This window comes from Hippocampus bargibanti, linkage group LG03 (assembly GCF_051943395.1).
Source record: "Hippocampus bargibanti isolate YZ-2025 linkage group LG03, ASM5194339v1, whole genome shotgun sequence".
NCBI classification, from domain to species: Eukaryota; Metazoa; Chordata; class Actinopteri; order Syngnathiformes; family Syngnathidae; genus Hippocampus; species Hippocampus bargibanti.
In genome coordinates, this window is record NC_142736.1 from 1503968 (window position 1) to 1529316 (window position 25349).

The following is a 25349-nucleotide window of genomic DNA, read 5'->3' on the forward strand; positions in this document are numbered from 1 at the left end:
TAAGGCGTTTTTAGACGAAAAAAAAACGACCATATATAGTAAGGTGTTTTTGGCCGGAAAAAAAACAACCATGTATAGTAAGGCGTTTTTAGCCCAAAAAACGACCATGTATAGTAAGGCGTTTTTAGACGAAAAAAACGACCATGTATAGTAAGGCGTTTTTAGACGGAAAAAACGACCATGTATAGTAAGGCGTTTTTAGACGAAAAAAACGACCATGTATAGTAAGGCGTTTTTAGACGAAAAAAACGACCATGTATAGTAAGGCGTTTTTAGACGGAAAAAACGACCATGTATAGTAAGGTGTTTTAGTCAGAAAAAACAACCATGTATAGTAAGGCGATTTTAGCCCAAAAAACGACCATGTATAGTAAGGCGTTTTGGCGGGAAAAAAACGACCATGTGTAGTAAGGCGTTTTTAGCCCAAAAAACGACCATGTATAGTAAGGCGTTTGTAGACGAAAAAAACGACCATGTATAGTAAGGCGTTTATAGCCCAAAAAACGACCATGTACAGTAAGGCGTTTTTAGACGAAAAAAACAACCATGTATAGTAAGGCATTTTTGGACGGAAAAAAACGACCATGTATAGTAAGGCATTTTTAGCACAAAAAAACAACCATGTATAGTAAGGCGTTTTTAGCCCAAAAAACGACCATGTATAGTAAGGCGTTTTTAGCCCAAAAAACGACCATGTATAGTAAGGCGTTTGTAGACGAAAAAAACGACCATGTATAGTAAGGCGTTTATAGCCCAAAAAACGACCATGTATAGTAAGGCGTTTTTAGGGGAAAAAACGACCATGTATAGTAAGGCGTTTATAGCCCAAAAATCGACCATGTATAGTAAGGCGTTTTTAGACCAAAAAACGACCATGTATAGTAAGGCGTTTTTAGGCGCAAAAAACGACCATGTATAGTAAGGCGTTTTTAGACGAAAAAAACGACCATGTACAGTAAGGCGTTTTAGCACAAAAAAACAACCATGTATAGTAAGTTGTTTTTAGCACAAAAAAACAACCATGTATAGTAAGTTGTTTTTAGCCCAAAAAACGACCATGTATAGTAAGGCGTTTTTAGGCGAAAAAAACGACCATGTATAGTAAGGCGTTTTTAGCCCAAAAAAACGACCATGTATAGTAAGGCGTTTTTAGGCAAAAAAAAAGACCATGTATAGTAAGGCGTTTTTAGGGGAAAAAACGACCATGTATAGTAAGGCGTTTTTAGACGAAAAAAACGACCATGTATAGTAAGGCGTTTTTAGGCGAAAAAAACGACCATGTATAGTAAGGCGTTTTTAGGCAAAAAAAAAGACCATGTATAGTAAGGCGTTTTTAGGGGAAAAAACGACCATGTATAGTAAGGCGTTTTTAGACGAAAAAAACGACCATGTATAGTAAGGCGTTTTTAGGCGAAAAAAACGACCATGTATAGTAAGGCGTTTTTAGACGAAAAAAACGACCATGTATAGTAAGGCGTTTTAGCACAAAAAAACAACCATGTATAGTAAGGCGTTTTTAGCCCAAAAAAACGACCATGTATAGTAAGGCGTTTTTAGGCGAAAAAAACGACCATGTATAGTAAGGCGTTTTTAGCCCAAAAAACGACCATGTATAGTAAGGCGTTTTTAGACGAAAAAAACGACCATGTATAGTAAGGCGTTTTAGTACAAAAAAACAACCATGTATAGTAAGGCGTTTTTAGATGGAAAAAAAAACGACCATGTATAGTAAGGCGTTTTTAGCCCAAAAAAAGACCACGTAGAGTAAGGCGTTTTTAGACGAAAAAAAACGACCATATATAGTAAGGTGTTTTTGGCCGGAAAAAAAACAACCATGTATAGTAAGGCGTTTTTAGCCCAAAAAACGACCATGTATAGTAAGGCGTTTTTAGACGAAAAAAACGACCATGTATAGTAAGGCGTTTTTAGACGGAAAAAACGACCATGTATAGTAAGGCGTTTTTAGACGAAAAAAACGACCATGTATAGTAAGGCGTTTTTAGACGAAAAAAACGACCATGTATAGTAAGGCGTTTTTAGACGGAAAAAACGACCATGTATAGTAAGGTGTTTTTAGACGAAAAAAACGACCATGTATAGTAAGGCGTTTATAGCCCAAAAAACGACCATGTATAGTAAGGCGTTTTTAGATGAAAAAAACGACCATGTATAGTAAGGCGTTTTTAGACGAAAAAAACGACCATGTACAGTAAGGCGTTTTAGCACAAAAAAACGACAACATGTATAGTAAGGCGTTTTTAGCCCAAAAAACGACCATGTATAGTAAGGCGTTTTTAGCCCAAAAAACGTTTTTAGGCCGAAAAAAACGACCATGTATAGTAAGGCGTTTTTAGCCGAAAAAAAACGACCATGTATAGTAAGGCGTTTTTAGACGAAAAAAAAGACCATGTATAGTAAGGCGTTTTTAGCCCAAAAAACGACCATGTATAGTAAGGCGTTTTTAGGAAAAAAAAACGACCATGTATAGTAAGGCGTTTTTAGACGAAAAAAACGACCATGTATAGTAAGGCGTTTTTAGACGAAAAAAACGACCATGTATAGTAAGGCGTTTTTAGCCCAAAAAAAAACGACCATGTATAGTAAGGCGTTTTTAGCCCAAAAAAACGACCATGTATAGTAAGGCGTTTTTAGCCGAAAAAAACGACCATGTATAGTAAGGCGTTTTTAGACGAAAAAAACGACCATGTATAGTAAGGCGTTTTTAGACGAAAAAAACGACCATGTATAGTAAGGCGTTTTTAGACGAAAAAACGACCAAAAAAAGCGACCATGTATAGTAAGGCGTTTTTAGATGAAAAAAACGACCATGTATAGTAAGGCGTTTTTAGACGAAAAAAACGACCATGTACAGTAAGGCGTTTTAGCACAAAAAAACAACCATGTATAGTGAGGCGTTTTTAGCCCAAAAAACGACCATGTATAGTAAGGCGTTTTTAGCCCAAAAAACGACCATGTATAGTAAGGCGTTTTTAGCCCAAAAAACGACCATGTATAGTAAGGCGTTTTTAGGCGAAAAAAACGACCATGTATAGTAAGGCGTTTTTAGGCGAAAAAAACGACCATGTATAGTAAGGCGTTTTTAGCCCAAAAAAACGACCATGTATAGTAAGGCGTTTTTAGGCAAAAAAAAGACCATGTATAGTAAGGCGTTTTTAGGGGAAAAAACGACCATGTATAGTAAGGCGTTTTTAGACGAAAAAAACGACCATGTATAGTAAGGCGTTTTTAGGCGAAAAAAACGACCATGTATAGTAAGGCGTTTTTAGACGAAAAAAACGACCATGTATAGTAAGGCGTTTTAGCACAAAAAAACAACCATGTATAGTAAGGCGTTTTTAGCCCAAAAAAACGACCATGTATAGTAAGGCGTTTTTAGGCGAAAAAAACGACCATGTATAGTAAGGCGTTTTTAGCCCAAAAAACGACCATGTATAGTAAGGCGTTTTTAGACGAAAAAAACGACCATGTATAGTAAGGCGTTTTAGTACAAAAAAACAACCATGTATAGTAAGGCGTTTTTAGATGGAAAAAAAAACGACCATGTATAGTAAGGCGTTTTTAGCCCAAAAAACGACCACGTAGAGTAAGGCGTTTTTAGACGAAAAAAAACGACCATATATAGTAAGGTGTTTTTGGCCGGAAAAAAAAACAACCATGTATAGTAAGGCGTTTTTAGCCCAAAAAACGACCATGTATAGTAAGGCGTTTTTAGACGAAAAAAACGACCATGTATAGTAAGGCGTTTTTAGACGAAAAAAACGACCATGTATAGTAAGGCGTTTTTAGACGAAAAAAACGACCATGTATAGTAAGGCGTTTTTAGACGAAAAAAACGACCATGTATAGTAAGGCGTTTTTAGACGGAAAAAACGACCATGTATAGTAAGGTGTTTTTAGACGAAAAAAACGACCATGTATAGTAAGGCGTTTATAGCCCAAAAAACGACCATGTATAGTAAGGCGTTTTTAGATGAAAAAAACGACCATGTATAGTAAGGCGTTTTTAGACGAAAAAAACGACCATGTACAGTAAGGCGTTTTAGCACAAAAAAACAACCATGTATAGTAAGGCGTTTTTAGCCCAAAAAACGACCATGTATAGTAAGGCGTTTTTAGCCCAAAAAACGACCATGTATAGTAAGGCGTTTTTAGCCCAAAAAACGACCATGTATAGTAAGGCGTTTTTAGGCGAAAAAAACGACCATGTATAGTAAGGCGTTTTTAGGCGAAAAAAACGACCATGTATAGTAAGGCGTTTTTAGCCCAAAAAAACGACCATGTATAGTAAGGCGTTTTTAGGCAAAAAAAAAGACCATGTATAGTAAGGCGTTTTTAGGGGAAAAAAACGACCATGTATAGTAAGGCGTTTTTAGACGAAAAAAACGACCATGTATAGTAAGGCGTTTTTAGGCGAAAAAAACGACCATGTATAGTAAGGCGTTTTTAGACGAAAAAAACGACCATGTATAGTAAGGCGTTTTAGCACAAAAAAACAACCATGTATAGTAAGGCGTTTTTAGCCCAAAAAAACGACCATGTATAGTAAGGCGTTTTTAGGCGAAAAAAACGACCATGTATAGTAAGGCGTTTTTAGCCCAAAAAAACGACCATGTATAGTAAGGCGTTTTTAGACGAAAAAAACGACCATGTATAGTAAGGCGTTTTAGTACAAAAAAACAACCATGTATAGTAAGGCGTTTTTAGATGGAAAAAAAAACGACCATGTATAGTAAGGCGTTTTTAGCCCAAAAAAACGACCACGTAGAGTAAGGCGTTTTTAGACGAAAAAAAACGACCATATATAGTAAGGTGTTTTTGGCCGGAAAAAAAACAACCATGTATAGTAAGGCGTTTTTAGCCCAAAAAACGACCATGTATAGTAAGGCGTTTTTAGACGAAAAAAACGACCATGTATAGTAAGGCGTTTTTAGACGGAAAAAACGACCATGTATAGTAAGGCGTTTTTAGACGGAAAAAACGACCATGTATAGTAAGGCGTTTTTAGCCCAAAAAACGACCACGTAGAGTAAGGCGTTTTTAGACGAAAAAAAACGACCATATATAGTAAGGTGTTTTTGGCCGGAAAAAAAACAACCATGTATAGTAAGGCGTTTTTAGCCCAAAAAACGACCATGTATAGTAAGGCGTTTTTAGACGAAAAAAACGACCATGTATAGTAAGGCGTTTTTAGACGGAAAAAACGACCATGTATAGTAAGGCGTTTTTAGACGAAAAAAACGACCATGTATAGTAAGGCGTTTTTAGACGAAAAAAACGACCATGTATAGTAAGGCGTTTTTAGACGGAAAAAAACGACCATGTATAGTAAGGTGTTTTTAGACGAAAAAAACGACCATGTATAGTAAGGCGTTTATAGCCCAAAAAACGACCATGTATAGTAAGGCGTTTTTAGATGAAAAAAACGACCATGTATAGTAAGGCGTTTTTAGACGAAAAAAACGACCATGTATAGTAAGGCGTTTTAGCACAAAAAAACAACCATGTATAGTAAGGCGTTTTTAGCCCAAAAAACGACCATGTATAGTAAGGCGTTTTTAGCCCAAAAAACGACCATGTATAGTAAGGCGTTTTTAGCCCAAAAAACGACCATGTATAGTAAGGCGTTTTTAGGCGAAAAAAACGACCATGTATAGTAAGGCGTTTTTAGCCCAAAAAACGAACATGTATAGTAAGGCGTTTTTAGGCGAAAAAAACGACCATGTATAGTAAGGCGTTTTTAGGGGAAAAAACGACCATGTATAGTAAGGCGTTTTTAGCCCAAAAATCGACCATGTATAGTAAGGCGTTTTTAGACGAAAAAAACGACCATGTATAGTAAGGCGTTTTTAGGCGAAAAAAACCACCATGTATAGTAAGGCGTTTTAGCACAAAAAAACAACCATGTATAGTAAGGCGTTTTTAGCCCAAAAAACGACCATGTATAGTAAGGCGTTTTTAGGCGAAAAAAACGACCATGTATAGTAAGGCGTTTTTAGCCCAAAAAAACGACCATGTATAGTAAGGCGTTTTTAGCCCAAAAAACGACCATGTATAGTAAGGCGTTTTTAGCCCAAAAAAACGACCATGTATAGTAAGGCGTTTATAGCCCAAAAAAACGACCTTGTATAGTAAGGCGTTTTTAGACGAAAAAAACGACCTTGTATAGTAAGGCGTTTTTAGACGAAAAAAACGACCATGTATAGTAAGGCGTTTTTAGATGAAAAAAACGACCACGTATAGTAAGGCGTTTTAGGCAGAAAAAACAACCATGTATAGTAAGGCGTTTTTAGCCCAAAAAACGACGATGTATAGTAAGGCGTTTTTAGACGAAAAAAACGACCATGTATAGTAAGGCGTTTTAGGCAGAAAAAACAACCATGTATAGTAAGGCGATTTTAGCCCAAAAAACGACCATGTATAGTAAGGCGTTTTTAGACGAAAAAAACGACCATGTATAGTAAGGCATTTTTGGACGGAAAAGAACGACCATGTATAGTAAGGCGTTTTTAGCCCAAAAAACGACCATGTATAGTAAGGCGTTTGTAGACGAAAAAAACGACCATGTATAGTAAGGCGTTTTAGGCAGAAAAAACAACCATGTATAGTAAGGCGATTTTAGCCCAAAAAACGACCATGTATAGTAAGGCGTTTGTAGACGAAAAAAACGACCATGTATAGTAAGGCGTTTTTAGACGAAAAAAACGACCATGTATAGTAAGGCGTTTTTAGCCCAAAAAACGACCATGTATAGTAAGGCGTTTTAGGCCAAAAAAACAACCATGTATAGTAAGGCGTTTTTAGGCAAAAAAACGACCATGTATAGTAAGGCGTTTTTGGCCGGAAAAAAACGACCATGTATAGTAAGGCATTTTTAGCACAAAAAAACAACCATGTATAGTAAGGCGTTTTTAGCCCAAAAAACGACCATGTATAGTAAGGCGTTTTTAGACGAAAGAAACGACCATGTATAGTAAGGCGTTTTTAGCCCAAAAAGCGACCATGTATAGTAAGGCGTTTTTAGACGAAAAAAACGACCATGTATAGTAAGGCGTTTTTAGCCCAAAAAGCGACCATGTATAGTAAGGCGTTTTTAGACGAAAAAAACGACCATGTATAGTAAGGCGTTTTTGTCCGGAAAAAAAACAACCATGTATAGTAAGGCGTTTTAGGCCAAAAAAACGACCATGTATAGTAAGGCGTTTTTAGGCGAAAAAAACGACCATGTATAGTAAGGCGTTTTTAGGCGAAAAAAACGAGCATGTATAGTAAGGCGTTTTTAGACGAAAAAAACATCCATGTATAGTAAGGCGTTTTAGCCCAAAAAACGACTATGTATAGTAAGGCGTTTTAGGCCAAAAAAACGACCATGTATAGTAAGGCGTTTTTAGACGAAAAAAACAATAACCATGTATAGTAAGGCGTTTTTAGGCGAAAAAAACGAGCATGTATAGTAAGGCGTTTTTAGACGAAAAAAACGACCATGTATAGTAAGGCGTTTTAGCACAAAAAAACGACCATGTATAGTAAGGCGTTTTGGCGGGAAAAAAACGACCATGTATAGTAAGGCGTTTTTAGACGAAAAAAACAACCATGTATAGTAAGGCGTTTTTAGGCGAAAAAAACCAGCATGTATAGTAAGGCATTTTTGGACGGAAAAAAAACGACCATGTATAGTAAGGCATTTTTAGCACAAAAAAACAACCATGTATAGTAAGGCGTTTTTGGACGGAAAAAAAACGACCATGTATAGTAAGGCATTTTTAGCACAAAAAAACAACCATGTATAGTAAGGCGTTTTTAGCACAAAAAACGACCATGTATAGTAAGGCGTTTGTAGACGAAAAAAACGACCATGTATAGTAAGGCGTTTTTAGCCCAAAAAACGACCATGTATAGTAAGGCGTTTTTAGGCAAAAAAACGACCATGTATAGTAAGGCGTTTTTAGACGAAAAAAACGACCATGTATAGTAAGGCGTTTTAGCACAAAAAAACAACCATGTATAGTAAGGCGTTTTAGGCCAAAAAAAACCACCATGTATAGTAAGGCGTTTTCAGACGAAAAAAACGACCATGTATAGTAAGGCGTTTTTAGACGAAAAAAACAACCATGTATAGTAAGGCGTTTTCAGACGAAAAAAACGACCATGTATAGTAAGGCGTTTTTAGCCCAAAAAAACGACCATGTATAGTAAGGCGTTTTAGCACAAAAAAACAACCATGTATAGTAAGGCGTTTTAGGCCAAAAAAACGACCATGTATAGTAAGGCGTTTTTAGGCGAAAAAAAACGAGCATGTATAGTAAGGCGTTTTTAGACGAAAAAAACGACCATGTATAGTAAGGCGTTTTAGCACAAAAAAACAACCATGTATAGTAAGGCGTTTTTGTCCGGAAAAAAAACAACCATGTATAGTAAGGCGTTTTTAGACGAAAAAAACGACCATGTATAGTAAGGCGTTTTCAGACGAAAAAAACGACCATGTATAGTAAGGCATTTTAGCCCAAAAAAACAACCATGTATAGTAAGGCGATTTTAGCCCAAAAAACGACCATGTATAGTAAGGCGTTTTAGCACAAAAAAACAACCATGTATAGTAAGGCGATTTTAGCCCAAAAAACGACCATGTATAGTAAGGCGTTTTGGCGGGAAAAAAAACGACCATGTATAGTAAGGCGTTTTTAGACGAAAAAAACAACCATGTATAGTAAGGCGTTTTTAGACGAAAAAAACGACCATGTATAGTAAGGCATTTTTGGACGGAAAAGAACGACCATGTATAGTAAGGTGTTTTTAGCCCAAAAAACGACCATGTATAGTAAGGCGTTTGTAGACGAAAAAAACGACCATGTATAGTAAGGCGTTTTTAGCCCAAAAAACGACCATGTATAGTAAGGCGTTTTAGGCCAAAAAAACGACCATGTATAGTAAGGCGTTTTTAGGCAAAAAAACGACCATGTATAGTAAGGCGTTTTTAGACGAAAAAAACAACCATGTATAGTAAGGCGTTTTTAGGCGAAAAAAACGAGCATGTATAGTAAGGCGTTTTTAGACGAAAAAAACCACCATGTATAGTAAGGCGTTTATAGCCCAAAAAACGACCATGTATAGTAAGGCGTTTGTAGACGAAAAAAACGACCATGTATAGTAAGGCGTTTTTAGCCCAAAAAACGACCATGTATAGTAAGGCGTTTTAGGCCAAAAAAACGACCATGTATAGTAAGGCGTTTTTAGGCAAAAAAACGACCATGTATAGTAAGGCGTTTTTAGACGAAAAAAACAACCATGTATAGTAAGGCGTTTTTAGGCGAAAAAAACTAGCATGTATAGTAAGGCGTTTTTAGACGAAAAAAACGACCATGTATAGTAAGGCGTTTTAGCACAAAAAAACAACCATGTATAGTAAGGCGTTTTAGGCCAAAAAAAACGACCATGTATAGTAAGGCGTTTTGGCGGGAAAAAAACGACCATGTATAGTAAGGCGTTTTTAGACGAAAAAAACAACCAAGTATAGTAAGGCGTTTTCAGACGAAAAAAACGACCATGTATAGTAAGGCGTTTTTAGCCCAAAAAACGACCATGTATAGTAAGGCGTTTTAGCACAAAAAAACAACCATGTATAGTAAGCCGTTTTAGGCCAAAAAAACGAACATGTATAGTAAGGCGTTTTAGCACAAAAAAACAACCATGTATAGTAAGGCGTTTTTGTCCGGAAAAAAAACAACCATGTGTAGTAAGGCGTTTTTAGACGAAAAAAACGACCATGTATAGTAAGGCATTTTAGCCCAAAAACCTACCATGTATAGTAAGGTGTTTTTAGCCCAAAAAACGACCATGTATAGTAAGGCGTTTTAGCACAAAAAAACAACCATGTATAGTAAGGCGTTTTAGGCCAAAAAAACGACCATGTATAGTAAGGCGTTTTTAGGCGAAAAAAACGAGCATGTATAGTAAGGCGTTTTTAGATGAAAAAAACGACCATGTATAGTAAGGCGTTTTAGGCCAAAAAAACGAGCATGTATAGTAAGGCGTTTTTAGACGAAAAAAAACAACCATGTATAGTAAGGCGTTTTTAGGCAAAAAAACGACCATGTATAGTAAGGCGTTTTTAGGCGAAAAAAACGACCATGTATAGTAAGGCGGTTTTAGCCCAAAAAACGACTATGTATAGTAAGGCGTTTTTGTCCGGAAAAAAAACAACCATGTATAGTAAGGCGTTTTAGGCCAAAAAAACGACCATGTATAGTAAGGCGTTTTAGGCCAAAAAAACGACCATGTATAGTAAGGCGTTTTTAGGCAAAAAAACGACCATGTATAGTAAGGCGTTTTTAGGCGAAAAAAACGACCATGTATAGTAAGGCGTTTTTAGACGAAAAAAACGACCATGTATAGTAAGGCGTTTTTGTCCGGAAAAAAAACAACCATGTATAGTAAGGCGTTTTTAGGCGAAAAAAACGAGCATGTATAGTAAGGCGTTTTTAGACGAAAAAAACGACCATGTATAGTAAGGCGTTTTTGTCCGGAAAAAAAAACAACCATGTATAGTAAGGCGTTTTAGGCCAAAAAAAACGACCATGTATAGTAAGGCGTTTTTAGGCGAAAAAAAACGACCATGTATAGTAAGGCGTTTTTAGACGAAAAAAACAACCATGTATAGTAAGGCGTTTTTAGGCAAAAAAAACGAGCATGTATAGTAAGGCGTTTTTAGACGAAAAAAACGACCATGTATAGTAAGGCGTTTTAGCACAAAAAAACAACCATGTATAGTAAGGCGTTTTTAGGCGAAAAAAACGATTATGTATAGTAAGGCGTTTTTACCCAAAAAGAAGACCATGTATAGTAAGGCGTTTTTACCCGAAAAAAGACCATGTATAGCAAGGTGTTTTTGGCCAAAATAAACGACCATGTATATAGTAAGACGTTTTTAGCTGAAAAAAACATCATATAGTAAGGCGTTTTTAGGCCAAAAAACGACCATGTATCGTAAGGTGTTTTTAGCCCCCTCTCAAAAAAAAAAAAAAAAAAAAAAAAAAAACAAACAAAAAAAAAACAAAAAACAACAACAACAACAACAACAACAACAACAACCTAGTATAGTAAAGGCGTTTTTAGACCGAGACCAATTGCAATGTCTGATTTTATTCGAGACATGGGCTCAATTTGCAAAATGGCGACCTCCTGTACATTTGGCAGATTTGTTGTTTTTAAAAAAAGGGCATACTGCACCGTTGTGGAGGTATACAAAGATGACTTATTTCAGCGCCAAGCACCTGCTCTCATTCCCTTTAAGTGTCCTTCACATGGCGGATGATCTTGAAGCAGCTTGAGGCATGCAAAGTACATTTTCAGGAACCTTCAAGTGGGCGATTTAAAGTTGGCCGGGGAAATTACGGATCTGTCAAGTGTCCACTTGGAGACCTCCTTCCAGCCCATTTGCGTGTACCGCGTCCGGTCATTTGACATGAAACATTGCGCAGCAAATGAATGTTCATGTAGTCTTCATCAAGAACATGAGCCATGACTCTTTCAAAAAAAGGGAATAAAAAGGGAGATTCCTTGGAGATGTTGAATAAAAGCTCATTATCGATGAGAAGGTTTCTTCAGCCGTCATTTGTACAAATTTGAAGGTGTCTGACGTTTCGCTTCTTATCCAAGAGGCTTCGTCAGCAAACTAACATTTTTCGCTGGTAATTTCGGCCCTATATATATATATATATATATATATCCTTAATCTCCAGACGTGGCGGTGCCGGACTCTGCTGTGATAGGTCCCTGCTCTCAGGTTGGGGGGAGCAAAAGACTTATTCGCTGAGACTACACTGATTACTTCTATTGTCCTGCCTGATAATGGGGTCTACGACTGGCTTGATTGCCCCATTTCCTCTGGTATCACCTCATTTGTGGTGGGTTGAGGTGAGACAAATGGGGCAATCAGGCCAGTCGTAGACCCCATTATCAGGTAGAACAATAGAAGTAATCAGTCATTTGCTCTGGTATCACCTCATATACTAGAGCAAAGGTGGCAATCAGGGCAGTCGTAGACCCCATTGGCAGGCAGGACAATAGAAATAATCAGTCAGTTGCTCTGGTATCACCTCATATAACAGAGAAAATGGGGCAATCAGGGCAGTCGTAGACCCCATTGGGAGGTAGGACAATAGAAATAATCAGTCAGTTGCTCTGGTATCACCTCATATAACAGAGAAAATGGGGCAATCAGGGCAGTTGTAGACCCCATTGGGAGGTAGGACAATAGAAATAATTAGTCAGGACAATAGAAGTAATCAGTGTGGCCTCAGGGAATAGTCCTCAATCACCTCAACCTGAGAGCAGGGACCAATCATAGCAGAGTCCGGCACAATAGGTATGGATATAAGGATATATATCTATGGCCGATACTACCAGCAAAAAATTTTAGTTCACTGACGAAGCCTCTTGGATAAGAAGCGAAACGTCCGACACCTTCAAAGAAGTACAGATGACGGCTGAAGAAACCTTTTCATCGATGGAACACTTCTGTACGACTGAGCGTTTACACAGACCAAAAGCTCATTATGCATTCCACCTACTCTGCCATTTCCCACAACGTTCCAGTTGTTATTCATGTTGGAAGAGCATCAATCTGAAGCTGAGGCAGAAAGTGGGACAGGTTGGCTTGATCAATGGCCGATCTGCGCAAATCCGACACACGCGTATTAGACACGACGGGCCGCAGCCTCCAACTCTGTCATGGGATTCGTCTCGATTCACTTTGACGGCCTTTGAAGGTTTGCACGTGAACGCAGCAAAGTGTGACGGCGCATTGTCTCAAGCGTCATTTGCTGACTCAATGGGTGCGCTGAGACGGCAAGGAATGCTATCAAATGGCATCGCAACACGCTGTCGGCATCGGAAATGGAGAACGGCATTGTTCTACGGCTTCCGAGAAAGAAAATATATGGGTTGATTGTCCTGCCGTCCAGTTTTTCATCGCCATTCAGGCTATGGACAACCTGGGATGGTTGACATTGGCATGCGTGGACAAAACCTGAATCTCACTCTTTATATCTATCTGTCCGTCGGTCGGTCGGTCGGTCAGTCGGTCCGTCCATCTGTCGGTCGGTCGGTTTCTCAGTTCGTCTATCTGTCCATCCGTCGGTTTCTCGGTCCGTCCAACTGTCCGTCCGTCCGTCCGTCCGTCCGTCCGTCCGTCAGTCTGTCCATCGGTCCGTCTGTCGGTTGTCAATCCCTCTGTCAGTCGGTCCTTTGACTCGTCCGTCAGTTTGTCAGTCTGTCCGTCCGTCGGTTTGTGCATCTGTCATTCCGTCAGTCCATCCATCAGTCTGTCGGTCGTTCAGTTCGTCGGTCGGTCCATCTGTCCATCCAACTCTCCGTCCGTCGGTCCGTAGGTTCGTCAGTCTGTTGGTTCATCAATGTCTGTCGGTCAGTCAGTCGGTCGTCCGTAACTCTGTCCATTGGTCCGTCCGTATGTCGGTCGTTTGGTTCGTCGGTCGGTCGGTCCATTGTTCCCTCCGTCATTCGGTTCGTCAGCCGGTCCGTCAGTCAGTCCGTCTATCAGTCCGTCGATCCCTTCGACGGTCCGTCCGTCAGTTTGTCAGTCCGTTGTTCAGTCCATCCGTCGATCCGACCGTCTGTCGGTCAGTCGGTCCGTACCTCTGTCACTCCGTCAGTTCGTCAATCCCTCCGTCGGTCTGTCGGTCGGTCGGTCCTTCGGTCCGTCCGTCAGTTTGTCGGTCGGTCGGTCAGTCCATTCGTCCGTTTGGTAGTCTGTCCGTCCGTCCGTCGGTCGGTTGGTTCGTGCCTCTGTCCGTCCGTTTGTCGGTCGTTCGGTTCGTCAATCAGTCTGTCAGTCCCTTTGTCCGTTCGTTGGGCGGTTGGTATGTCGGTCCGTCCGTCAGTCAGTCTGTCCGTCCGTCAGTTCATCCATCCATCAGTCAGTCCGTCCATCCGTCCGTCTTGCCTACTCTCTCTTTCTCTCCCTTGGCCCCTTTTTTTCCGACAGACACACACACGCCCACATTTGTAGGAGGGCCTGGCTGAGGCTGATAACATCCTGCAGCGCCTGATGGAGGACAATAGTCTTTTAGAAATGGGAGGTGAGGAGGGGGAGGAAAAAAGAAAAAAGAAAAGTCACTCCACTATCACACATGCACACTGAAATGGATGTTTTGGAAAAAAAAAGGTCTGATAATCAACTGCCGGCGACACCTGAAGACTCTTTCTTCTCACGGTCATCCATTCCACCTCAACAAGCGCTTTGTTGCAAAGGTCTTTTGCATCCAATCAATTCAAAGGGAGAAAAAAATGTCTAAACAATGAAACTGGAGCTCGGTGGGGGCTTGTAAATATGGATGTCTTACATGCTTTTATTATCATGGTGGCTCAGAATTGATCAGGTGGCAACTTCAATGCATTTGTGAGCCGTCAAACAAATCGAAGACTTCAGCATCACAAATTACAAGCCTTTTTTTTTTTGTTTTGCTAACAGCTTCTGCTAACGGCTTTTCCTAACGGCGCAAAACGAGTAAACCCCACCTTAGATTGTACGCTTTGCACACAATAATAGTAATAATACATTTGGTCGATGAAAAGATTTCATCAGGCGTCATCTGTACTTCTTTGAAGGTGTTGGACGTTTCGCTTCTTATCCAAAAGGCTTCGTCAGCAAACTAAAGTCTTACTGGTAGTTTCGGCCCGAGATATATATCCCTACTGCCCAGACGTGGCGGTGCCGGACTCTGCTATGATAGGTCCCTGCTCTCAGGTTGGGGGGAGCAGAGGACTACTCCCTACGGCTCCACTGATTGCTTCTATTGTCCTGACCGACGACTGGCATGATTGCTCTATTTGCCCTGGTATCACCTCATCAGCATAAGTACTCCGATGTTGCCTAAGGATTTATTATGCTCACTATGATGATGATACCACCACTAGCAAAATCTATATCGGCGCAGGATCGTTTATATATCAATATTTTTTCTGACTCCCGAGAATATCGATATAACAAGACTTTACTGCACTAAGAGTTTCTACGGCTCGATGTTCATCGGGGAGAAAAAATACCCCAACAGGATGGTTGGGTAACGACATCCATCCCACAGAGAAAGTACTTTCCGATATGGGGTTAAGGCAGAAAAAAATGCTGCAGGCAAAGTAAACGGTTACAAAATGTTCCCCTGGAACGGATACCTTGACAAGCAGCTCAATCAGCCGCCTCACAAAATGTCAGCTTCTTCTTTGATTGTCCATCAAAAATGGACACCAAAGGTTTTCGACACAGCATTAGATCTTTTGGATTTCCATTTACTCGACGTCACCTGCCTCGGAAAGTTCCAGAAATGTATTTTTAAATGCGGCATTGTGTCTCTGTCACTCACCACTGGCGGTCTGGATTCTTGCCTTTTCCATCAGAGCGTCCCCTCCCCCACCTCTGAGTACTTCTTCAGTAAATACCACGGGGCACCGACTGAGAGCTGAATCTCTTCTTAATACCCGGCAATCCTCCTGAGCACCTGACAGAGGAGCACAGGCAGATGATTGGCCCTCCTTTTTTTGAAAGGATAATACTTCGGTAAGAGGGTGACAGAAAAGAAGCCATAATGACTTGGTTTTTTTAGCAAGGATGTAAAACGTTCAAGGGATGACTAACGTCGGGCTTTCTTAAAGGACAACCGACACCTCCGATCAAGTTGCATCCATAATTTGGAAAATCACTTGAAGTGACTTCGACTGAGCATATTTTACAAAGATTCCACTGCATATAGCTATATATAAGACTCACGCTGAATATTCAGGAAGACTTGTTTTCGAGTTGATGACGATGCCCTAAGTGACATCACGGAGGGAACGCCCCCTGACCGAGAAAGCAACACACACAATGCATTTTGGGTACTACAGTAAAGTCTCGTTATATCGATATCGGATATATCGATAGTCCCGGTTATATCGATACTATTTCTATGCACGCACGGAGAAAATTACATGCAAACAGGGTCGGATATATCGATAGTCCCGGTTATATCGATATTTTTTCGGACTCCCTTGAATATCGATATAACGAGACTTTACTGTATTGTACATCTGAAAGCAGTGTCGATGGCGAAATTAGAAAGAAAACACATAAAAACAGTAAAGTCTCGTTATATCGATATCAGTTATATCGATAGTACTGCTTATTACGATACTATTTCTATGAATGCAAGGAGAAAATTACATGCGCGCAGGATCGGATATATCGATAGTCCGGTTATATCGATATTTTTTCCGAATCCCGAGAATATCGATATAACGAGACGTTACTGTAATGTGATGGTGAATCGTTGTGTGTTGCCCCAAGACTATTATTTGATACTAGTTGACACAAATTCCCAGCGGACAAATCAGCCCATTTCTAACGGAGTTTGTGCGCCATCTTGTGCATTTTCTGGGACCCTACAATGGAGTCCAGACGGCTCGAATTGAAACGGAAGGACTTCTTTAATCGACTGCAAACATGTATGCTTTCCTCTTCAGAACTTTTTCAATCACATTCATAACTGGATGAGTAACAAGAAAGCATCTTCACCCAATCTGAAGCCATTGTTTTGATTCTGGAGCAAGGCAGTTTGTGAAGGAGTATCCAGGCATGACGTCACGAACAAGGGGGCGGGACTTTCCTTATAGTATCTCCGAGGTCATTTTGAAGTAGTTTTTGGACACTTTGTCATTTTTGTTGGTGTTTTGCATTTGACTAAAAATATCAGCCTGCGTATTTTGGGTATTTTAGATGCTATAAAACGTTTTTCTGATGTCAGTTAGGAAACCAAAAAAAGTGACGTCGGTTGTCCTTTAAGTCAAAGTTAGTTTGCATATGTCTCATTTCAAGAGTCCTCGGACGTTTGGATTCTCAACAGCATGGTGAAATAGAGCAAGTGATTAGGCAGGCATAAGGGGGCATTGAGGGGGGGGGGGGGGGGGACGTCATTAATGCGTAAATGTGTCCTGGATTACAAAACATTGATCCCGGAAGATGTTGGCTTTTTGCTGTCTCTATTACTCTTCTGTTGCCTCAAAGGGGATTTGGACTTTTTACCTTCAACATCTTATTAGAATTCCTACCAGGCTAATCACTTGATGCATTCAAGCATTTTCCTTTTCTGCTTTTATCTGGATTTAATATCATTTTAGATTCTATCTTTTTTTTGGGGAGGCAGGGGGGGTCTGCGAAACATTCTTTTTCAACCATTCGGGTCAGTGTAATCCAGAATGGTCGACTCTAAAGGGAAGATATAGCATCTTTGTTGTTGACGGGATATGTCATTAATGTAACAGTACAGTGATACCTCAGCTCATTAACTTAATTAGTTTCCAGAAAGTGTGTGTAAGACAAAAAGTTCGTCTGCAAAACATTTATTTCCCATAAAAAAAAAACATTACAAATGAGAATAATCCGTTCCCAGGTCCCCATAAAACATAATTTTGTACTAAATAACCTTTAAAACACGACAAAATATACCTTATTTTATGTATAATAAATGTGCTATAGTCTTGTAATGAAAGACTGTACTGTACAATAAAGTTGTTTTAATTATAATAATAATAAAAAATAATAATAATAATAAATGTCATTTACAAGCGCCTTTCAAAACGCTCAAGGTCACTTTACAGTCACTGGATAAGTTTTTCTGTGGGTGAGCAGCGGCAGCCACACGCGCCAGCGTTCACTCAAGCGGAAAGTAACAATTGTGATCAAATACATACAGTGATACCTCAGCTCACGAACTTCATTGGTTTCCACAAAGTGTGTGTAAGGTGTAAATTCATCTTCCGAACATTTATTTCCCATAAGAAAGCATTAAAATGAGAATAATCCGTTCCCAGGTCCCCATAAAACATAAATTTCTACTAAATAAGCCTTAAAACTACACACAATATACATTAGTTTGTCTTATAAATGTGATATTGTATTGTAATTGAAGAAATAAACTGATAGCAAAAGCACTCCACTCGATAACAAACCACGTCTGCACTCAAAGAAAGGGAGTGACAAAAACTAGTCCGCCAGCAACCGTTGCGCTGTGTGGTTTGGTTCGTCCTCCGAAAACTAGTTAGTCAGCCGAGACTGTAGGCTCGCGAATTTAATGTTCGTGAGGAGAAAAGTACGTTAGCTGAAGCGTTTGTCAGCGGAAGTATCACTGCACTTGTTTGTTAAGTCTGGAATGGAGAAGTGTAACATATTTTTGTGACATCCTGTCCCAAAAATACCTGTTGCAAGAGTCCTCCGATAACCTTGACTTCATCTTTGACCCAATCAAAGGCTTCACGGTGTAGATGCGCTTCTGTCGAGTGGAGACTCTTCTTTATTCGAAGGGTAAAAATGGAGCCGCTTTGATTGGTCAGGGTTGAAGTTGACAGTGGGCACTCCCACAACGGCGCTGCCTTCCTTCTGCGATCGCCTGAAGAATGAAACAGAATGTGGTCAAACTCGTCCACGTTAACGCCATATTGTATTTACGTCGGGAAACATGCAGTGGTACTTCTACTTACAAAATTAAATGGTTCCGGGAGAAATTTCTTAAATGCAGAGGTATTATTGGCCGCTTCTTAAAGTCTCAAAATGGCATTTTCAGGGAATGGCTGGGTTTTTTTTCCGCCATTGAATTGAAAAGCATAGTTCATCGTATATTCGGGGGTAAGGGGTCTTGGGAGAGTTTATCTCGCCGCAAAATATACCCCCATTCTTTAAAATCCCTGGAGAATAAATGAAATGAAGATAAGTGGGTTGCTTTAATTTCAAATGACCTTTGACCTAAAATCCTTCATTTTCAAAAAGGAAAGATTTAACGTTGACTTTGGCACGACGCCTTCGGAGGAACGAACAGGGAAGCTAACAATGCGTTTGCAAACACGGCTAACTCCAAAGTATAAATCCTCACTTGTGATGATTCATCTCAACAAGGGAAGACTCCAGAAAACGGAAATGGGTCTCCAAAGGATTTTTAAGCATAGGAAACTGATGAAGATAAAATAAAATAAGAAGTTATCATATTTAAAAGTCCTATGCTTCGCTGGCCAACCGAACAACATGTAGGACAGGGGTGTCAAAGTCATTTTTTGCCGCGGGCCACATTGTAGTTATGGTTTCCTCTCGAGGGCCGTTATGAATTTGGGGAACCAATTAGAATGTTTAAATCCCTTCAAATATGACATATAGAGCACACAGCAAATTAATGAATAACGCGTTTTCAAATCTGAAGTCAAGAATAATGACTTTTATTGTGGTTGACATCCAAAAATATGACATTTTGGCTCCGATTTTAGCAATCATCATGGAATTTAACAAGTTTGATTTGCTTTCGCGGGCCAAAAAAAATGATGTGGCGGGCCGGATTTGGCCCGCGGGCCTTGACTTTGACACCTGTGATCTAGGAGATCTGGCCTTGGACAGAATTTAGGACTTGGGAAACTCCTTCGTCACAAGCGTAATTTAAGACTTGAAAGTCCCTCACAGGAAGAGCTCATTAGCCAGGTTACAAATCTATCAGTTCATGGAAAAGACAACCAATTAAAAAAAAATCGATGTTTTATTGCTTACAGCTGTTGGTGCTCAGAACGTCCAGGGGCGTGGTATTCTAATCAAGAAAACTATGTTTTACTCATGTATCACTTAAAGGACAACCTAACCGACATCAGAAAAACGTTTTATAGCATGTAAAATACCCAAAACACGCAGGCTGATATTTTTAGTCAAATGCAAAACACCAATAGAAAATGAGTCCCAAAACTACTTCAAAATGACCTTGGGATGGCGAGTTTCAGAAGGTCCCGCCCCCTCGTTCGTGACATCACGCCAGGACGTCTTGCCTTGCTCTCGAATCAAAACAATGGCTTCAGATTGGGAGAAGATGCTGTCTTGCGACTCATCCAGTTCTGAATATGATTCAAATAGTTCTGAAGAGGAAAGCATACATGTTTGCAATCGATTCAAGAAGTCCTTCCGGATCATTTTGAGGCGTCTGGACTCCAATGTAGCGTCCCAGAAAATGCACAAGATGGCGCCCAAGCTCCGTTGGAAATGGGCTGATTTGTGTCAACTAGTATCAAATAGTAGTCTTGGTGCAACACACAACGATTTACCATCACATTATTTATGTGTTTTCCTTCTAATTTTGCCATCAACACGACGTGTTTTTAGACCAAACAAAGTACCCAAAATGCATTGTGTGTCGAATTCTCGGTCAGGGGCATTCCTTCAGTGACGTCACGTCTGACATCGACATCAACTCGAAAACAAGACTTCCTGAATATTCAGTTAGTAGTTTGGCAGAGGGCTGCAGAATTTGGGCGTCTGCGTCCCCTGCCGGCAGTAAAAGACAATCTTCCGGTGTTGGAGCCTTTGTCCGCAGTGTCGGATCGAACATCTCTGACAGAAACCAAAAACGGCAGCAATTTTCTCCCCCCCCCGCACCTCCGCTTTGTGAGTCTAATCACTCACTGTCAACGGCCGCAAAGTTGAAAGCAACCGGCAATCGAAGGGGAAGGGAAGATGACATTTGAAATGAAAATCCTTTTTGTGCCGTTTTAATTTCACCCTGTCAATCTAATGACTCACGATAGCTTTTTTTTTTTTTTTTTTCGCTAACCGTAACACGCATCAGCAGAATCCTAATCTCTGCCCGTGGCGGTCCGTGTCATTAGTCAACCTACGTGAGCGTAAAAGAGAAAACAAAGAAGCAACCAAAATAAACAAATATGAAAAAAAAAAACAACAAAGACGCAAGCTGACTGGCGATAACTTGACGGGGAGGGAAAAACATACAAAAAGAAGCCAATTGAAAAGGAAGCCATTTTTGGCAGTAAACATTAATCTACACTAAGTTGTGTTCTTTCTTTCTTTTTGTATTCTGAAGGCAATCTCAGTTTGACAAACTCACTTGGGGTTGTTCCAGTTTCCAATTTGGCGTTTTGTGTGGAGGACAATCAAAACACAACAATGTGTCAATAAACTGGAAGGAGATGAAACACACATAAAAACAAAGACAATTTGCATCAAATGACATTCACGTGGCTGGCTAGCTAGCTAGCTATCTATCTGCGTACAGTTTTTAATAGTGACATTCAGTGTATTAGCTAAGTAACTGTCTAGCTAACTAGCTATCTAGGTGGCTAGCTATCTTGCTAGCTATCTATTAGCTGGCTTTCAAAACTCTCAAGGTCACTTTACATTCGCAGGATACATTTTTCTGAGGGTGAGCAGCGGCAGCCACTCGCACCAGCGTTCACTCAACCCGAAAGTAAGTCAAATAGATATAAAGCTAGCTTACTAGCTAATAGATAGATAATAGCTAGCTAGATAGCCAGATAGATAGCAAATAGAGCTAGCTAGCCAGCTAGATAGCAAAAAGAGAGCTAGCTAGCTAGGCAGCTAGAAAGCAAATATAGAACTACCTAGCTCGATAGATAGCGAATAGAGAGCGAGCTAGGTAGACAGCTAGCGAGCTAGCTAGCTAGCTAGCAGCTGGGATATCCCCTTCCGCACCTCCCTCGCAACCCTTGTGAGGAGAAATGGGTCCAAAAAAATGGATGGATGAAAACAATGCAGTACCTTGTTCATTGTTTCATCGATTGTGAAATCCTCCAATATGTGTTTGAGGATGCCACCGATCGTAATCAATACTTTGAGCGCCGCAGAAGGGGAAGGTGTCCTTCTTCTCCTGGAGAAAGCCGGACAGTGCCAAGAGAAATGTGGGTCATTGGTGACAACATAATGATGCTAGAAGACACCAGAAGAGGCTGCGCTTCGGCAGAGAATAAATCATCAAGGCAACACACAAAGGGGAGTAAATAAGTTCTCCCGCACTTGAGGCCAAACGCACCTGACAAAGCGGCGCAGGCGGCGGGAAAAAAAAAGAAGAAAACAAACAAACATAAAAAAAAAACACAGAAGCCATTTTGTAACGAGCATTGATGACCAAGCAAAGGGGACATCAAGCAAGGGATTAAAGGGGGACCGACTCGTACACGTTTCCATTACCTCATCAGCTCTTAATGGCCACTGGAATGGAATGAATGGAGAGCAAGTGTAGCGGAGGCGTGCGTGCGAGCGAGAGAAAGAGAGACAGATGGAGAGAGATAGAGAGAGAGATGGATAGACAGAGCGAGAAGAGAGAGAGAAATAGATTGAGAGGTACAGAAAGAGAGAAACAGATAGTGAGAGAAAGAGAGTGAGAGGAAGAGAGGTACAGATAGAGAGAGAAAGAGACAGAGAGAGAGAGCAAGAACAAGAGACAGTGAAAGAGAGAGAGAGATAAAAGAAAAAGAAGAGAAAAGAAAAAAAGAAATAAAAAAGAAAGAAGAAAGAAAAAAAGAAAAAAAAGACGAAGAAGACACAAAACAACAAAATTATGGTCGAGGAGAAGTAGGAGATCAGCAAAAAAAAAACGAACGAGATGTGCGTTTGTGTGACTTAGCATCCCAGTACCAGTATGCTAAGCCGACCATTGCTACGTGGGGCTATGGGTGTTTCTGTGTTGTCAAAGCAACGGTCTCAGGCAATAGAAGAGGTTGAAAAACTTCTGCTGATTTGGATTAACGAAAAGCAGCTCGCAGGGGACAGTGTGAGTGAGGGTATTATCGCTGAGAAAGCACGGCAACTTCACTCGGACATCATCAAGAGGCAACTCCATCAACTACCATCACAAATATAAATAAAAAAAACATTTATTATGCCTAAAATAAGGTACATTTTATGTAGTTTTAATGCTTATTTAGTAGAAAATTATGTTTTATGGGGACCTGGGAACGGATTATTCTATTTTTAATGGTTTCTTATGGAAAAGAAATGTTTGGCAGAACAACGTTTCGCCTTAGACAATTTCTAGGAACCAATTATGTTCGTAAGATGAGGTACATTTATTTTATTGGAAACACATTTTAGCACGAGGTCTGCATATTCACCATGCAGCCTCCATAAGAATGTACTTGTTGCTTTTATTGAAAACAACCCATACGAAAATAAACATAAGAAGCAGCGCATAGCCAATTTTCATCCATTTTTTTCCCCCGAGGAAAAATAAACACACGCTCTCTATTCATCTCTGTGCGCCCTCGCGGATTTACGAACACCTACACCGTCACCGAAGGCAGCTAGAAATGCGTCGGCCCAAAAGGCAAGAGGTGATCCTGATCATGATCCTGATTATACGCCCAAACATGTCCCTATAACCACTTAACTTACAATGGATTCATTTGAGGGGGCGAGCAAACAGGACCGCAATGTGCGTCCTCTGTAATTGTCTTAAAACAAAAAAAAAGACGGCGGAGTGTGAAAATTAGCGATTCGCATCAATTGATTCATGTCATGTCGATCGAGTTGTTGACTGTCAAGACGTCTCATCAGGAATCGTCATCAACTCGAAAAACAAGACTTCCTGAATATTCAGCACGAGTCTTAAAACGTAAAATATAGCTACATGCGGTGGAATCTTTGTAAAATACGCTCAGTAGAAGTCATTTTACAAATTATGGACGCAATTCGTACGGAGGCGTCGGTTGTCCTTTAAATGACGCGTCAAAAGGTCCAAAAACAAGTGAAAGCTGTTTGAACGCTGTTTCAATGTGAAAGGCAGAACCCCAAAACATTCAGAACAAGTCAATGTTCACTCACTCGGTTTTTGAAGACCCTGACGTTGTGCTCGGCCCAATCTTTCGGTCAGTGTGACTGTGACAGGAGGTCTGCAGTGCTCCAATTATGGGATGGATTGACGGTCAGCCGATGTGACGACTGGATGGGCGATGAATGACAGTTTAGCTGTCATAAAATGGCGAAACAGCCACTGAAACGTTAAAAGTCAAAGTCCATTACAACATCCCTTGAAAACTAGCTTGGCGTTTGTGATTTAGAACATATTACTTGTGTATTTACAATACATGAAGTCATAGGACAATTTATCACATTAATTTGCTGTATTTATGAATGTTTTCTTCGTCATTTTACCATCTGGAGCGTTAGTCCTCTCAAAAGATGAATCGTTCATTGCATTGGAGTCAAAAAGGTCTATGCAGTGTGAATCAGTTCTCACGTTTTGCTTTCAGGCACTTGTTCGCATGGATTTAAGCTGTTTAAATTATTTTAAAGCTTGATAAGGCATACAATTCCAATGTTTTAACCTTTGCCTATCGAATATTAATCGATATTTGAAAATTTCAATGGGGTTTTATACACAATCTTAGACCTGAAGGTTCACAGGGTGCTGATTCTTAACTGATATTTTACTGACACAATGTGGTCGATGATAGAATTACAACCAAGGACATTTTAGTCACAGGCTAGCATAGATGCGATCATAAATAAAATGCCTTTTTAAATAGAAACAAGTCCTAAAGCTATATAGAAAATGCAATTTTATATAGAAAGAAGAGGTAAAGCTACACAGAAAATGCATTTTTAAATAGGTGGCTTTTGAAGGTGGGAAGAGAATCAATGTTACGGATGTTAGGAGGAAGTTCTAGCTAGCTAGTCACTGGGCTGAGGTTTTTGAAGAAAAAAAAAAAAAAAAAAAGCGGGCAGATTTTCCAATTTTTTTTTATTCACGCGCTACAAAAACAGCAAGATTTTCATCTATGGTGCGTGAAGGAGTCCACTTGAGTTTGATGAATTGAGGTCTTTGGTCTTGACCCCTTTCTTTGCCCGCAGAGCTTCACGACCTTGAATGCAACGGAGACATTGAGATGAGTGACAGTGTCTGATAAGAGCAATATTGAAAACGAGTAAACACGAAAGACATAATGGGCGTAGGGAAAAAACAAAAAACGTTTGCAACATTCATTTGTCAGTTGTCACGACAGTGATACCTTGGCTTACGAACTTATTTGGTTCCCAGACAGTGTGTAAGGCGAAAAGTGTGTATCCCAACCATTTATTTCCCATAGGAAACCATTAAAATGAGAATAATTCGTTCCCAGGTCCCCCATAAAACATAATTTTCTAAGCCTTAAAACTACACAAAATATACCTTATGTTATGTTTAATAAATGTGCTATGGTATTATAATTAAAGAAATAAACTGTACTGTATAATAAATGTGTTTTATTTCATGTTGTGATTGTCATTGATGGCTTGATGGAATGGACAGCTTTTTGCATAAAGTGTCTCAAGGAGCTCTGGGTTGTACATCTTGGAAGTTGTGATATTGCAACAGCAACAGATGCAAGCAGACACGCTAGAAACTTCCTTAATAGCTTGTTCCCTTGCTTGTCTATTCATTTCAAATTGAACTGATGGATAGTGTGGGTTATTTGTGGAGCCTGATTGATGGGGATATCAACCTTGCAGTCTACACTCTACCTTTGAA

At 39.9% G+C, this 25349-nt stretch overlaps 1 long non-coding RNA gene across 5 annotated transcripts in view; it reads right to left on the reverse strand.

Moving 5' to 3' along the window:
* LOC148899931 (uncharacterized) overlaps nt 1–24574 on the reverse strand; it is a 62455-nt gene extending 37881 nt beyond the window's left edge. Inside the window, exons 1-7 of one of the 5 annotated variants that reach the window (XR_016114385.1) lie at nt 23663–24574; nt 22031–22051; nt 21602–21710; nt 20931–21002; nt 18262–18452; nt 15396–15530; nt 11065–11541 (exon numbers count right to left, since the gene is read on the reverse strand). This is a non-coding gene — a long non-coding RNA (uncharacterized LOC148899931). Of the gene's footprint in view, nt 1–11064; nt 11542–14637; nt 15531–18261; nt 18453–18543; nt 18748–20930; nt 21003–21601; nt 21711–22030; nt 22052–23662 lie in introns of those variants that run through there. The other 4 variants (XR_016114384.1, XR_016114383.1, XR_016114386.1 and 1 more) reach the window with 4 other exon arrangements.
* Nucleotides 24575–25349: the final 775 nt, after the last annotated feature.